The sequence below is a fragment of the Anomalospiza imberbis genome, chromosome 3, assembly GCF_031753505.1.
Source record: "Anomalospiza imberbis isolate Cuckoo-Finch-1a 21T00152 chromosome 3, ASM3175350v1, whole genome shotgun sequence".
NCBI classification, from domain to species: Eukaryota; Metazoa; Chordata; class Aves; order Passeriformes; family Viduidae; genus Anomalospiza; species Anomalospiza imberbis.
Genome location: NC_089683.1, coordinates 32,409,039 through 32,426,373, shown reverse-complemented (window position 1 = coordinate 32,426,373; position 17,335 = coordinate 32,409,039). Strand labels below are relative to the sequence as shown.

Here is a 17,335-nt window from a genome sequence, read left to right as displayed (position 1 = left end):
GCGTGTTAGAAAACAGCTCAAATCAAAATCAGTGATTCTCCTATTTTATTCCTTTTCAAGTATTTACATTCTGTATATGATGTTGAAATTGTTCCTAGCAGACATGGCAAAATACTAATATAAAATCTTCCAGTGGACTCAAGGAACCCTGGAAAGGAGGTGCTGTTTGACCTTCCTGATATCCTTTTATCATCTGGTGACCTGCCAAGTGGATGAGGGAAAGACTGTGGATGTTGTTTACCTGGACTTCAGTAAAACTTTTGCTACTGGGTCCCACAGTATTCTCCCAGAGCAGCTGGCAATCCACATCTTGGATGGGTGCATTCTTTGACAGGTTAAAAACTACCTGGATGCCTGGGCCCAGAGAGTGGTGATGAAAGGAGCTTCATCCAATTGGTGGTTGGTCACTACTGGGGTTCCCAAAGGCTCAGTACTGGGGCCACTCCTGTTTAATGTCTTTATCAGTGATCCAGATGATGGGATTGAGTGCACCCTTAGTCAGTTTGCAGATGGTACCAAATTGGGTGGGAGTGTTGATCTGCTGGAGGGCTGGAAGGTTCTGCAGAAGGATCTGGATAGGCTGGATCAATGGGCCTGAGGCCAACAGTATGAGATGTAGTATAAGATGAAGTCCTTCAGTTCCTGCATTTGGGTCACAACAATCCCCAGCAGCACTACAGGCTGGGGGCAGGGTGCCTGGAAAGCTGCCTGGTAGAAAAGTGTAGGCACACAGTTTGTGGTAATTGTGAGTGGGGCTGTGATCAAACCTCATCCCTAATGGGCTACAGCTGTGCAGGACAGGTGACCGGTATTGAAGGTAATGAGACATGCAGTGCCGAGGTGCACTGACCGATCACAAAAGGGTACAGAGGGCACACAGGGGCAGTGCATGAACATGAAGGGTATAAAAGGGTGCACTGAAGAGCAATGAGGTGCTGGTGCTTGCAGCTTTCTGATGTGTTGTTGCTCTGTATGGTAGGTACTTGAAGCCTTCTGAAATTCTGTAGTGTTACTCTGTGTATCGTGGCTGTCTCAACTGTGACAGAAAAGAACTTGGTGGTCCTGGTTGATAGAGGCTGAACCGGTGTGTGCCCAGGTGGCCAAGAAGGCCAGTGGCATCCTGGATTGTTAAAAAAAAAATAAAATAGTGTAGCCAGTAGAACCAGGGCAGTGATTTTACTTGGGCCTCTCACTTCAAGAATGACATTGACACACTGGAGTGTGTCCAGAGAAGGGCAATGGAGCTGGTGAAAGGTCTGGAACAGAAATCCTTTGAGGTGCTGCTGAGGGAGCTGAAGTTGTTTAGCCTGGAAGAAAGGAGGCTCAGGAGAGACCTTATCATGCTTTCCAGCTACCTGAAAGGTAGTTGTAGCCGGGTGGAGGTTGGCCTCTTCTCTAGGCAACAGGACAAGAAGAAATGGCCTCAAGCTGTGCCAGGGGAGGTTCAGGTTGAACATTAGGAAGAATTTCTTTCCTGAAACAGTGTCCAAGCATTGGAATGGACTGCCCAGGGAAGCGGTGGAGTCACCATTCCTGAAGGTGTTCAAGAAGTGACTGGACATGGCACTTGGTGCTATGGTTTTGAGACAGAGTGAAAATTTAACAGGGTAGAAATTCATTTGGATTTAGGTGAAATGTGCCACTTTAAGCTTGCTAATATAAGTAAAATATGCTGTTTAGTCTGGTAACTGCAGCACTAGCAAAACTGCCCCAGCTGAAGAGAAAGAATGCACATTTCCAAGCTAAAGGAATAAGAGATAAGAAAGACTCCTAGGACCTTGAAACAGACAGTGCAGAGTGACCCAGGAGTTCTTTCTGTACTTTCTGACAAAAACTGAGTACAAGTGTAACTAGCTGTAAGTGTAATGCGAAATCAGCATAATGAATATGCATGAACTATTGTGAAATGCTATGCATATGTAAATTAGTAAGAGTAATAAAAAAGGATTGGGAGTTCTCAGGGGCTTGCATGTCCTTTGAAGGGAAAAGATCCCTCACATGCGTCCAGTGCTGAAATAAACATACTGTCCCTACAAATCTTTATTGGAATTGTGGGGTCTTGATTTTTCACCACAATTCAGTTTAGTTCACATGATGCTGTTTGATGATCTTGGAGGTCTTTACCAACCTAAATGATTCTATGAATATACAAGCATTTATTGAACAAGAGAGTAGATCAGGAAACAAAAATATCACTCTTCACACACACTCCTATACCCTCTTGAAATAAGAAGAATTATAGGGCCTGTGCCTGAGACAAAATACCCTTATTTTGCAGGCTGAGCCTTCTGGCTATTTGAGTAAGTTGCTCTAGAGGATAATACTCCCCAGTTTGACTGTCCTTCAGTTCCTTATGAAAAGAGTCCAGAAGGCAGCAAAAGAGAATCCTTCCCTCCCCCTCCAATTCTGTGACAAGGTTTTTTTTATGATTCATGTGCTGTGCTTCAGGACAGGTCACAGCTGTGAGGTCACAGGCTGAGTCCATACATCCAAAACCCAGGAATATTAATATTACTGCCCAAGCAACTCAAGAGCCAGTGGGTTTCATCATCAGTCATTATTGATTTCTGTTTACACCAGAGCTTCAAAGAAACAACAAACAAATTATGATGTAGGATGAGTTCCCAGCCCTGACTGAAATAAAAGATTTTGGGAAAGCTGAAAGACTTCAAAGGAAGAGTTTGTGCCTCTGAGAAACCACTTGCAAAGTAACTTCTGTAGCTGTTCCCAGTTTGGCTGGAGAAGTGTTTTTAGCAGAAAGGTAGGACATATTCTGAGAAAAAAAAAAGTGGAAAAATAAATATGGCAGTGACAACTGTATTTGCTAACCAACAATTTCAAGTATATTTTTATGCCAAAGTAGTTAAACACTGCCCAAACCAAGGCATTATGAGGATCAAAAATGCCCATGACAAACAGTGTTCATTGTAAGTGTTCAATAACTTTGCAAGCTAGGGTATTTTTTCAGCAACTGAATGCCTAAATATAGCTTTAAATACACGTGTGCACAAAAGCTCACCCATCTACAGCTTGTAGAATCTAATCTGCCACTTTTAATGATGAGAGGTAATAGCTGAATACATGAGTGATCTTATTAAATATTTTTGCTTTCAGTTATCCTCTTAGGATCAGCTCCAAAGATATTACAATCAAAATATCAACAAATATTTATTAAAGTAGAACGGCATACAAAGAATCATGTAAAGCTTCTTGAGTATTTTAAGCTGACATGCAAGGCAAATGAAAATAAACCTAATCCAGGCCCAAAGGCAAAACTGGGTTTCTTATTGATACAACAAAAGCAATGACTAACAAGCCTCTATTCTAGTCTTTCATTTCTAGAGCATATATTTATAAAAGCTTGGCATTACTGAATTGCTCACAAAGCACTTAAAAACACTACTTGCCAAGGAACAGTTTGCTGCTGTGTGTTTGGGTTTTTTTTTTTTCCATTCTTGTCTCTTTTACTGATGAAATAAGCCTACATCAATGACCCTGCTATCTTGTAATCCTAGATGTGTTACCAGGCAACCATTATATGTAGCAGCACCTGGCTTGCCCCCCTCTATAAATAACCCAAACCTCCCAAATCCTTTCACTCCATGCACTAATGAAAGTGGCATTTTTTTCTACTGCTAAATGCTTACTCAGGTATTTCCTTATAAATTTCAGTGATAAAATGCTAGTTATCCTTTGCTGAAGGAATGTGATCAGTTAACAGTCTCTAACTGCACATAGTTATATTTTCATTCAACTATATACTTCAAACAAGGCTTTATTTGGGAACTAAAGTAAATTATTTAGAAGCCAGGAACAATGTCAAGAAATGTAGCAGAAGTCAAAAATCTATGAGCTCTGGATGACTATGCCAAAAGATTTATCACAAGCCAAGTATACATTCTTGTCCTCAGTGCTATACAACTCTGAAACAGTAAATTAGAATCATAGAATCATAAAATGGTTTGGTTGGAAGGAATCTTAAAAACCTTAGTTTCCAAACTCCCTGCTGTGTGCAGGGGATGCCTTCCACTAGATCATGTTGCTCAAAGCCACATCTAACCTTGCCTTGAACAGATCCAGGGAGGGAGCACCCACAATTTCTCTGGGCAACCTTTGCCACTGCCTCACCACCCTCACAGCAAAATGGCTTTCTAATAGCTAATCTAAATTTACCCCTTTTCAGTTTAAAGCCATTCGTCCTCATTCTATCATTCCACGCCCTTGTGAAAAGTCCCTTTCCAGCTTTTTTGTAGTTCCCCTTTATGTACTGAAGGGCTGCCCTGAGGTCTCCCTAGAGCCCTCCCTCCTCCAGGCATAGGAGAGGTGCTCCAGCCCTCTGACCATTACTGTAGCCAAACGTTTGTATATGGCTTTTCTGATGCATCACCAAACAATGCCAAAGAAGATCAAAGCAACAAGCATGAGGTGCCCCGCACCCCAGAGCAAGGAATAACAGTGCAATAAGCAGAGGCTTAACAAAAATCTTCAAGAGAGTTTGCAAGGATACTTCAGAGGCAGTTAAGCATGTCAGTGGAATGGCAAAAGGGACCTAAATGAGTGCCAGTATACACTTGAAAGCAAATCTGCTTTATGGTAAGTTTAAACTCCAAGGTAGATTATTCAACACAGAACAAAATTTTTGTTCTCTGAAGAAATTATACAGAAAAAAGCCCAAGAGGAATCACTAAGCACTCAAAGCTGCCATTATTTTTTTCATTGGTGTGTTGGTTTTGCACAGCCTGATTTTTGGTGGTGGGGGTGCCACAGAGGTGGCTTCTGTGAGAAGCTGCTAGAAGCTTCCAGCATGTCCAGCAGATCTAATTCCTGATGGTTCTGAAGATGGACATGCTGCTGGCCAAGGCTGGGCTAATGAGAGAGGTTAGTAATGCCTCTGTGTTGACGCAGTTCAGAGGAAATCAAAACAAAAATAGTGGCGCAGTTTTAATTCCAGTCAGAGAAGAGAAGGAGGTGAGAACCTGTGAGGGAAACAACATGGAAAAGGTCAGTGGAGAAGGATGGCAGGAGATGCTCCAGGCTCCAGAGCTGAGATTCCTCTGCAGGCTGTGGTGAGCCCATGGTGAAGCAGCTGTGGCCCCGTAGCCCATGGGGATCCACGGGGGTGCAGAGATCCACCTGCAGCCCGTTTTGGAAGGACTGCTGCTTGTAAGGTTGGACCTACTCCAGAGAAGTTCGTGGAGAACTGCCTCCCGTGGGAGGGACCCTATGGTCTCACATGGGAAGGACTCCTCTCCCAGAGTAGTGGAAGAAAACCTTGGGTGATGAACTGACCAAAGCCCCCACTCCCTGTCTCCCTGCGATATCAGCAGAAAGGAGGGAGGGGTTGAGGGGAAAAAAAGGTGTTTTTAAGGGCTTATTTTAATTCTCATTATCCTCTTCTGACTCTGTTGGTAATAAACTCACTTTGTACCTCTAAGTTGAGCCTATTTTCCTCTTGGAGTGTTTTCTCCATGTCTTTATCTCAACTCATGAACCCATCATTAAATTTTCTCTCCTCTACCCAGCTGTAACAGAGGCGGGTGGGTGAATGCCTTTTGTGGGTGCCTGGAGTTTGGCCAGAGTCAAACCATGACAGCTGGTCAATATTGTTTCATTTTTTCCCCTTCGTTAGCATATCTGTTAAGTGGATGGGCTCCTCACTCAGGCATAAACATGAGCAAAATGGGATGTTTACAGACTGGACTGTGCTTGAGAGGGCTTAACAGAATGCTCTGAGAAGCAGAGCTCTGCTATGGCATGGGGTACCCTGAAAGATTACAGCTGACTAGAAGGCAAAAGTAGTTTTCACTGGAAGCACCTGGCATCTGGAAAAACACTGCATCCACTGTGTAGTACAGGAAGTGTACAAATGAAAAATGAGAAATATCTCTTTCTGTGGAACAAAAAACACAATCCTTCTAAAAACTTATTTATAATGAGTAATTTTTCAGCACCAGGAACTATATTTCCTAATGTGTGATTTGCTGTCACTGAGCTCAGTGACAGCTCCTGATTCTCTTTAAATGACTAAATGATCCCATGAAGGACTTTCCTGCTCTGATTTTTTATGAATCTGTGACAATATTAGAGGTGACTAGCAAGGCCAGTTCTTAGCATTTTGAAATTGGTTAGATTTTCTAGCAGCTTAAAATGTCTTTAGTCAAGCTCTTTTGTCCTGAATTTTGAGATAAGAAGTCATTGAAATTAAAGAATTGTGAACACAACAGCAGGGAGATATGTTCCCAAGGGGTTTTATTCATTGTAGTACCTCCCTAAAAATTTGAATCAATGTATGCCAATTGTTATTTACAATAAGAGAGTTATTTAACTGACTAACAGGAATACATTTATCTAATTGAGACAATGGTAGAATTGTTCACAGTGTCATTTTAATCTATGGTTAAAGTGCAGAAAATTTTGAGTGTATTTGTAGCTGAGCTGAGATAAAAAATTATATGATCAACAGGCATAAAATCTAATATGCAGTTATCCATTAAATTTCTCAATACACAATTTTGCAATACACAGAAAGACAAAGCATTTGCAGTAGTGGCACAGATTCTGTCAGACCACACTAACAGCTGTGATATGAGTAGTACTCATATCTGTGTGATACTGTGATATGAGTAGTACAGCTGAGAGAAGAGCTGGGCAATGAGGACAGTGTCACATCAGGTTGAACTAAACTTCCTTACATGCATGTTTTCAGTAAGCCCAGGAAGCACAATTTGGTGTTAGTCCCACATAGCTAAACACCAGACTGTATTCCAGCTATACTCTAGAACAAGCAGTGCCTGCTTAGTACAGGTATGACCCAGCCTGTTCTAGAAGCCAGCACAAAATGTAGCTGCTTGTACTACTGTGTACCACAGTTTGGATTTCCCCCTGAGAAAGCAGGAGTACGGATCATTTCTGTAATGGAAAACCTCTTGGATCCTGAATCAAGCAGTCTGATATAGTGCCTCTGAGAATAGCAACTCATTTACAGTTTGAAGAAACTAAATTATATAAGATGTGCATGCATGGCACACAAGCACACATACACAAAGCATGTTCCATGGACATGGATTCCTGTTTGCTGATGTAATATCTATCCAATAGCTATCCAATATCTATCCAATTATTGAGTTGAAGACCATCAGCATTGTTGCAAGAGTATACATTCATAGGCTAAGTCAATTCACTATCTAATTGTAAAAGTTTCTCTAATTGTAAATAGATAATATTATTTAGAAATCATAGTGATTGATGAATTGACAATATTATTGATTGATGAATTTATAATATTATTTATAAAAACTCAAATACTATATTGTATATATGACACGACAATACTGTAATGTTTGGCTTACTGAAATCTAATACCACTTTGTCTCTGTCCAAAGCATTAAAAAATAAATGTACTTGAGAATGTGCATGAGTTTTTTAAAGAAAGTTTTACCCCTCTCTGACAGTATAGATCTATGGCTGGAATGTTACTTTCAGATATTGAAGGGAAGGAACAATCTGGTTTTATCATGCTTTACATTTACATTACTTTTTTTCTTTTTATTTTTTATTTTTTTTTTGTCTCCCTGGGACTTTTTCCAAATGCCAAAATTGTTTAAATGGCTTTATATTTAACCACTGAAAAAATGCCTTTGCAGATGGATGGCAACCTGAGTTTTTTGTTGCCCTTTTCATTTATTATCACCAGTGCTGGTCAAATAAGCCTTAGTAGCTGCATATTATGCAATTGACTTTTCTGTTCATGGTAAATGACAAGAAGAAATTACTTCTCTCACTTGTTTTTTGAATCAACTCTGAATATTGCTTGAGGAATGGCTATGTATATATATACAAATCTCTTCCAAAGGCATTAGCATTAGCTACCATCTGACTTCTGCACAAAATACTGTGATAAATAGGTGTTAATAGTTTACAGGCAACTTTCAATGCTTACAACAAATAGTGTAAATTGCAAAAAGCATATAAATGGAATCCTGTAAATCATTGTGAATGCTATGGAGGACTGCAGATATATTTTAAATAAAAACTATTATACAGTAAACCTACTGTGTGATTCCTCACACAGAATTTCCACTTTGTTGCTGTGATATGTGCTCAAATGCAAGAGTTTCAGCATTTATGCCTCTGTATCTAGGACACATAGGTAAGCATGTCTTCTCTGTCTTCCAAATAAAATGTCATGGTATTTATAACTCTATATAATAATTTGTTGGTTTTGCTTCTTATTGTCCTGTAAATCCAGATTTTTAAAAATGAAGATTTCTAGTGAAATACACAACTCAGAGCTTGTAAAACCCAAGGCACGGTTTAGCTGTGCCCCATTACCCTGCAAAGACAGGGCAGATATTGAGGAGATGCCATGCTGGCTCAGAAGCACAAACCACACAAAACTGTCAATACAATGAGTGGCCATCAATAACAAATCTACGTAGTTTTGGAAACTGAGCCTATCTCTTTACTCAATGTTCTCCTTTGTGTTAGGTGGTGTTTTGGTGTGGGCATACACTAAGAAAACTGCCTTTAGCTAAAGGACAATATAGTTCAATTATGCAAAAGCTCCCATAAGAGACAAAAGAATAAAACTCCTCAGATTCATCACAAGTTTTGTACTTTCTTCACTGAAGCCATCAACTAGCCCCAACAGACTGATAGACTGGTATTTCTTAGATTCCCTGTATTCTTCTGAAAGGACAAATGCTGAGAATGAAAAAAATGTGAACTTTTGAAATACCACACAGACACTAGGCTGCATTTTTTCCTGGAGCAATCCCACTGGTTTTTCTAGCAGGGAACTTGGTTCTGCAGATAATACTCTCAGTCTCTCTAGGGAGGCAACACTAAACTTATCTGTCTGCTTTCCAGAAGTAGGGGAATTTCTGTCCATAAAGCACCATCCATAAATGGAAAGCCACATCCTCCTTGCTTCCATGCTCATACTCTTTGTGTGAGTGCACACAGAATGATAAGGCTGGATTAATTAATTATAATTGTCCCACAATAGACATATGACAAACACTAATATCCAAAAACGACAATGTGTCATGGAGAAGAAGGAAGAAAAAAAAAAAAAAAGAAAGAAAATGAGGCCAAGAAACTAGGCATAAGGAACAACCAGGTTCAGTGTTTCTAAAAGATAATAATGTAAATTGAGAAAAAAAGACAGGATCCAATTACTCGATGAAAGAACAAAAAGCCTAGTAAATTAAATAGATGAAATAAAGAATGGCAGTGGTGTTAATCAAGCACAGTTACATGAGATGGTATGAACCCAAGTGTGTGAAAATGAATAGTGAAGTGGAACAAACAGAGAAGTCCTGGGAGCAATCCAGGGTAAAACATACAAAAGAACAGGTTTTTATGTTGTGTTGTTATCTTTTATTGCACAGATGCTGGTTACAAATGAATACAGTTGGCTTGTCTGTATCAAATCAATAAGAAGCGCTTTGCTGATCTCTTCCTCTCTAACCTCAGACTACTTAACCTTGTACTTCAAAATTATTAACTACTGCTACATCCTGAATTCTTTCTCTTGCCAAGGTCCAAGTTAGAACAACTCGTGCCATATTTGGCTTTGATGTTACAGAGCTCAAAAAATTGGAATCAGAAATGGGATAAATGTCACATTGGGACAGAAATAGTCATCCTAAGAGGGAGAAAAATTCAGGAGAATGGGGATCTGGCACTAGTGCAGCAGTGGCTATTCTATTTCTATGTGGCCAAATCTATTCCACTTCTCTTCTGAAACACACAGATATACAGATGGGACCTGTATGTTCTCCTATATATTAATAGCAACCATCAATCTTTTGCAGAGCTGTCACATCATTAAAAGCAGGAGCATTTAACAAAGCAGCATATCAAGAGCCCTTAGAAATGCAGATGAAGAAGTTTAGGACAAACACACAGCTAGGAAATTACTTTTCACTTTCAGACTCAACCAAATACAGTATTTCTAAACAGGCTCAGATTGCCTAACAAACATTCTATTTCAAGCCACTATTTCTAATTCAAAACATTTCATTAACTGAAGTGTTGTCACCACCAAGTTTGTATTTTCCTCATTCCACTGGTCTTGTGATACTATTTATGACTGTCATTAGTCTAAAATTGAATTAAGTCTAATATTAAATCATGCTTTGAAGCAGAGAGGCCATGGGTCCTCTGGCCTCAGGTGCTCCCTCAAAGACCAGGGCTGAAGGAGCACCCTGCAGAGCCACGTGAAGTGTTCAACACTGCCATTGTGAGAAATGGTGAAGACAGATGTGCTTTCCTGATGTGGTGCCAAAGGAAAATGCATGTGAGATGATCAGCTTTCCCTGTAGCGTGTTGGAGAATTATTCCTATGCTCCAACCTGCAGTTTCTTACTGGTCTACTTAAGGGGGACAGGAGGAAGAACTGACAGCCTGGAAAAAAAAGAAAAGTCCTTCAATTTTTGCATGTGTATTCTTACAAAGCTGGGGAGGGATATCTTGGATCAGGCAAGGGATGGAAATAGGAACATGAAATATGCCCTCCTTGGACAGACCAGTGGTCTGTCTTCCTATTTCTCTTTCTATTTCTCAAACAGCAGGCCTGTCCCCGGGAGCTGGAGAGGACACTCGGCAACCCACACCTCACCCTGCAGCTGCAGGAAGCAGACATTTGTGTCTTCCTGCATTTGCAACATTACACAGTGTCACCAGTGTGGCAAACACAGATAAGGCCGTGTAACAACATGGCCACGTTCTAGTGGTTTCCTAGAGTGGCTGAGAGCTGCAAGTAAAGAAGCAAACATGTTTCTCCAGATGCAGCCTGGACAGACCTGTGCTGTGTATGCTGTCTGAGCTCTGCTCTGCTGTCAGGTCACGTCCGTGCTTTTCATGCAGGCCACTACTCAACCTGTGTTGCTAACTAGCTACCCTGGCTGAGCTGGAAAGTGCTTGAGGGATGTCAGTTTGGTATAGGTTGGGAAGGGCCACAAATATCTCCTACAAGAGCTGACCACATCTAACAGGATTCACTGCTGACAAGCTAGAGGTAGCTTTCCAGTACTTCAAGTTTGTTTTATGCTCATAGGCAATACTAAAAGCTCTCTCACAACCCTCTCAGCTTCCCCATTCCTGGGGGTTATAAATATGCAGACTGTGATAACCTGGGAGTTTTCTTCATGGCAATCACTTTTCTGTTGATGTTGGATATATTTGGCACACACTGTCAGGGTCTTTTCAGTCCCTTGAAAAGCAATATCACGTTTCTGACCTCTTGATACAGCCAAAGTGGTGTAAAGGAGCAAGGCTGCAGAAGGTGACTTTGGCTGCTGTTATAAACATCTTTATGCCATGGCCTTGTAAAGCTGACTCCAACACGTTGACTTGTTAGATTGAAACAGGAACTTTGCCTTCCCAAAGGACAAGCACAGACACTGGGATTAGTATAGGATTTATTGTCCTCGTCTTTTCATCTGAAAAAAGGAATAAAACTTCCTTTTTTGGACAACTGCTTTTTAACATGTCTGTTTTTCTCTATGTCATAACTAATGTACACCCCTTAAGGCTTACAACAATAGCTGTGTGTACAGCTACCTCTGTTCATTAAGAGACTGACCTGTGTTCTATTAATATTTATAGATTTAAATTTTTAATATACAACAATTCTGCATTATTGAATAGGTGACTTCCTGCATTTTAATGGTTATGGAGTAGGAGTGGGCTCTTTGTAGTTAACATTGCAATAAATTTTTCATGATTAAATAAAAAGTTCTTACCTCTAACTTCCTCAAACAAAATCCTCTTGAACAACATGTTGGTGCAATGGTGAAGGATTCTCTTAAGAGTTTTGCGATATTTGTCGCAAAGTTTCTTAGGCAATTTAAATTTATGGTACATAGGGATTTTCTATATCTGGAAGTATTTAATAAGTTTCTTTTTAAAGTTGCTGAATTATTCAAACATCAATTTGGGGTTATTTACTCAGTTTTGGAGACAACTAGAGTCTTACTTTTAAAACTGACCCTCATGTTTTAGTAGATGCATACTGACAGGAGATTAACAATATTAACTTGAGTTGGCATCTTGGATCAGGACTGGGATGTAGATTCAGTCTTCTATTCATTAATCTTGAAAAGGCTTTAATAGCTGCATTGTAAAGAGCTCCTATTTTGAAAAACCATGTGGGATTTCAAGACTGTTGTGAATGAGTATTTTAAGGTGCTCAAAGAATCCCTGGCAAAGGTATCAGCAAAAGCAGGTTTAATATAAAAGGGAAAGTATGACAAAGGTCATTGGCAAAGTTCACTCTATTACTTATTCATGGTTAAAGCACATACAGAAAAATCAGACTAAAATGGTCAGACTAAACAATCAATCTAAACATAAAATCAACCTAAAATTATTTATGTGGAGGCTGGGGATAGAAAAAGGGTAAGGATGGGAAAGGGTAAGGATAAAAAGGAATAAGGGAAACTCTCCTGTTGAATCATAAGGTTCAGAGTGGACCCCCTTTCCAAACTTAGCCCAGGATTTGACCAAACCTCTCGGCTTAGAGGTTTTAACAGCACCTAAACTTAACAGCACTTAATTGATAAACTAATTTAAACAATTTAACAAAAGATTATTATAGAATTTACTAGCACAACAATAACTCACTGATAGGCATAACTTACTTATGAATCTAATATATTTAAGAATGCAAGAGATAAACATTCACAGTCCATTTGCTATCGCATATTCTCATTTACACTGTCCTAAAAGAGTATGTGCAGAGTATATTTCTATTATCTGCTTTCTTTTGCATATATTTTTTATTTGCAACTTTTCAATAGAAATAAGTCCAGCTCAGCTTATATAATTGTTGGAATATAGTTATGCCTGTGAGCCAAGGATTCAGCTGATGGATTTGCCACAATAATTCCTTATTTGCAATGTATCACAGCTTTATTTACCCTCAATGAATGTAAAGACAGATAAAATTGTTGCAATATGTGCAGAGGAGTTAGTGTTGCTTTGGCAGTATCTCACACTAGCTGAAGAAATTTGAGCATGTAAGCCCTATGGCCTATATTTCAAAATTCAGGAAGATCCAGAAGGGTCAATAATTCATTGCTGTATATTCTGAACTTGGATCAGGACACCATCACATAAGATGTATCACAAAAGATTTCTGCAGTTTTACAGAAGATTTCTCCATAAAAGAAGAAATGTTTAATGAGGAATTTGGAGACAAGGTAAGTCAAACAATTTTATTATCTATCCTGTGGTGTATCTGCGTCCTGGTGACAGTCAGATAAATGTACTTGCACACAGTATAGATAATAAACATTTCATGGCATTTGATGAAAGGGATTGTACTATTTTTGATTCCTTCCTAATGATGTTCTCATGTTGACTTCACTGAAAATATTGGTCAGGAGATAATTAAGAAATTAAATGTATTCCTAAAGCAAAACAACAGTACCACTATGCCAGATATGCTATACATCAAGCAATTATAATTATTAATATAATATGCAGGATGGAATGTTTAAGTTCTGATTTCCCAGCCTTGAAATCAATCCCATCCTGTGGATCTCAATTTAATTTCATTTTTTATCTTCATTTGCAAACTCTTTGTTTTCCCTTGGCACATGAGTCAATTTAATAACCTGATCGAAGACCAGAATTTCCTGTATAGATGGACTGTAATAAATGTATGCCATTTTCCTGAAATTTGTATCAAAACAGAGTACACTTCAAGAGAGGCATAGCTGTATTTCATATCTGAACACTATATAAAATAGTAAGACACCCATTCTCATTATACAGTGACATAAAACAAAAACTAGGCAATAACATTTCCTTGCATCCTCAAAAATGCAAGCTGGCAAGCTCTCCTGGGATATGGCTAACAGCTTTTCAGCCGGGGGTACTTACAAATGAAATTATTTCTTTAGCTATTAACCTTTGCTGACATCAGTAATTCCCACATTTAGGATACAAGAGGATCTGGTATTGGACACAGAGGAGGAACATGCACTGACACACACTGGAAACAGCCATACCTAAACAGAGTCTTTAGGGTGGCTTTAGCTTCCATGTCAACAGCTAGGCAAAAGCCATGTTTTCAGTAGCCGTCAGGAGCTTGTGGCTTCCACAGTCATGTTATGAGGAGATTTTCACATTCAGACACCAGCTCTTCTGAAAAATCTACTAATTGCTTTAGGTGCTGGAAACAGCTTTGGTCTTCTAATGAGCTGCCCCCCTTACAGCCATTTCTCAGCCCCAGGGAATAGTGGCTCAAAGGCTCTGCCTTACACTGCCATTTCTCTGCCATTATGTTCACTCACCCCTTCCCTCTCAAGCCTTTGGTGCTTTTACTCCTGTCACAGCTCGTTCCTGTTCTAGCAGTAAATGTGGACTTTTTTATTTTGTGCTTGACCAAGGTATTCCCTTCCTGCTATATAAAGCCCTCTGGGCATGACTCTTAACACGGGAATGTCTGTTTGCAAATTACCCTAGTGTTGGGAGACAATGATAGATGACCTCTTACAATATTGGGTGAGGTATTGATTAAAATCATTGATCCCATTTTTGAGTGACTGTTTCACCCAGGTAGACAAGTGAAATGAAAGATCTGTCAGTGTCTGCAAAAGCCTTTTTCAGAGATATCAGAAGCGCTTTTTTTTGTTGTTGTTGTTGACCTTTTGGGCTCAACAGGGTTAAAAGAATTCATAATATTGTTCATATGTGTGTGGGTTTTTTGTTTGTTTAGTTGGGTTTTTTAAGAGCCTTCTTCTATGCAAATAACTTGCTTATTTGCTTGTTGGGGTTTTAGATAGACAAGAGACAACATCACTCAGCCCTTTATTCATGAGCAGCCCTCAGTGAAAGGGCCACTGCTCTCCCAGGTAGGAAATCCTTTGCAGATGAGACCACAGGACCTTTGAGCATATTTTCTAAGGCTAGGTCTACACATTCCATACACAGTTTTCTTCTTTTGGAAGAAGCTGTTCTAGTTTTTTAATGTATGACCCCCTAAAGGAACCAGTTATTACTTCTTTGTGTTATTTTACTGGCACATCATTAGTGGTTTGTCTTCTTGACATTAACAGACAATTAAGACTGGATCCCAAACAGTAAGTGATAAAAAACATCACCTTGTAAGTCAGCTGTTAATACTTTCAGACTCACAACCATAACATGTGCTGCTGCCTGAAAATAAATGTTCCATAAAAATGTTTTCATTTCTGTTTGAGCTGTACTGCACACATGCTCTGATAGTATTACAGCTGGTTAGGTGAAGTTATATAATGCCAATCTGTTTCTGAGGGAGCTCATAGGCGAATTTCCACCAATGACATACAAATAGTCATCATCAGAAATTTGCCTATAAATAATGGATTTAGCATTCATGCATGCTAAAGTGGGGTAATGAAGATCCTGGCCTTGGCAGCTGAATTCGTGATTAAATGGAAAAACAACTCTGTATTTCATTCCAGGATCTGCAATAGGCAAACACATCTCTGGTATCACCTAGGAGGGAGCTATGCATCAGAACAGGTTGCTGGGATGGTGCAACAAAGAGTTTAAATAGATATTTTCAGGCAGAGAACACAGCAGTTAATGAGTTGGCTGAGAAAGTATCACTTCTGCAAAAAACGTGAATGTTGAGAAAAATCTTTTCACACTGAAACCAAACAAACCAATCAATGCTGACTCTGTACAAAGGGTTTCTTACAAGAGAATTGCTCAGTTGCCCAATAGCTCCATCTGCCAAAGGATAATTCTACTTTCCCTCTCATTCACAGTGCTTTGTGACGCCTGATGTACTGCTTATGAGACATGCTGTGCAGCAATTCCCCATTAACAAATCAAGAGATCACATTTCACTTTTTGTTGTCCCATAAACTTCAACACCTTTAGTATGGTAAAATAAAACCTTCTTTGTTAAGGTCAGCATCACCACAGTCAGCCTTCAGAAACCACTCCCCTTACCCCTCCCAGGTAACACTGTGCCTCATTGCTCTCCTTGTCAATAACTCAGGCTGCAAATCCTAGCTTAGGTTATTTGAGGCAAACCAGTCCCATTTTTGTGTCCAGTCAGCATTCCCCTTTTAGCCTCATCCCTAGGCTTCTGAATATTCTTGATTAGTTGATAACAATTGAAAAAGGAAAATATTCTAAGGACTGAAGCATGTGTCAATGGAGTCCTACTTTCTTTATAATACTCCATCTTTAGAACAAAACCAAGCACATCCCCCCACTGCAGACCCACAGTTTGAACATTCACATCTGGAAGTCAGCCATGAACAAGCACAGCCAGGTCCAATAGAAATGTTAGAATCTTTATTATCTCCTCTCCCCTGCTATTATCCCCTAATGCCTGACAAAACAGAAGTGTGCAGCAAGTTAATAAAGTTTCTCTGGTTTAGTAAATGAAGAGTCAGAGTTTACTTGTCACCTAGTTAACAAAATGTTAAACAGGAATTTGGGACTCCTGTGTCCCTGAAATCCCTGATTTTTAGTCTTGTTGATAAAAAGAGAGAAATGTGGCACAAAGCATAGTTCAATCTGAGCCTCCCCAGCTGGGACACGGGGTTCTCATCTCAGAGCTCTGGCTCCAGAACAAAGCCCAGACTCATCCATTCTGTCACCTGCAATGATTAAGCATTCATGCCAGCCCATGCAGCCTGGGAAGGTCATAAAAACCAAGCACGCTGTCAACTCATCCTCCTTAGGAGCAACTGCAGACTTCCACTCACCTCTGCCGAAGAAGGAAAGAGATTCCCTGTGTAGGCATCTCCATGGTCAACAAACACATCTGGTCACCTCTCACATCACTGTCAGGAAAATATGCTGGCACCAAATGAAAGCAAAAGCCTTTCCTGATCAGAGCAATAAAGTCTGACAATTGTCTTGTGGTGGATGCCAGAGAGATTCTGAATATTTTGGCAGAAACAGTGGCTTTTTCTAGGTGGGAATCTGCCTACATAGTATTTATGCAAACATTTCCTCACTTGGTCTGTAACCACCCCTTCAAAGCGAAGCAGAGCAGCGTTATCGCCAATTCTTAGATAGTTGTGAGTTTAAAATACTACCACTGCCTAAAATAAAAGGAATTTCAATCACAGTGCTCCCTGAAATGAAAGAGGTGGATGCCAGTTTGACAATTTAAGCTGATAGCTGAGATACTGCCTCTCCAGCATTTTTGGCACCTGGCCTAGGGAGGAAGGAAAGAGAACAAAGAACAAAGAGAAAGTAGGGATAAAGGAGAAGAAACGTGATCCAATTCATTTAATATAATGACAGAAATCCCTGGAGGGGACACTGATTTACATCTACAGGCACTTCAGAGCCAGTGTTAATAACAGGTACA

At 39.8% G+C, this 17,335-nt stretch overlaps 1 protein-coding gene and 1 long non-coding RNA gene across 3 annotated transcripts in view; one reads left to right on the top strand and one right to left on the bottom strand.

The window, feature by feature from the left end:
• The window catches only part of MEI4 (meiotic double-stranded break formation protein 4), a 130,800-nt gene extending 113,680 nt beyond the window's left edge, over positions 1 to 17,120 (bottom strand). Inside the window, exon 1 of the mRNA XM_068183891.1 lies at positions 16,718 to 17,120. The gene's annotated coding sequence lies outside the window, so the exon portion shown is untranslated. The remainder of the gene's footprint in view (positions 1 to 16,717) is intronic.
• Positions 2,436 to 13,261, top strand: LOC137469873 (uncharacterized). Of its 2 annotated transcripts, XR_010996738.1 has the most exons (5): positions 2,436 to 2,761; positions 3,343 to 3,426; positions 3,516 to 3,651; positions 8,072 to 8,149; positions 13,058 to 13,261. It is a non-coding gene; the product is annotated as an uncharacterized lncRNA (long non-coding RNA). The 2 variants fall into 2 exon arrangements; XR_010996737.1 differs by lacking the exons at positions 8,072 to 8,149; positions 13,058 to 13,261 and having other exon boundaries at positions 2,440 to 2,761; positions 3,516 to 3,718.
• Positions 17,121 to 17,335: the final 215 nt, after the last annotated feature.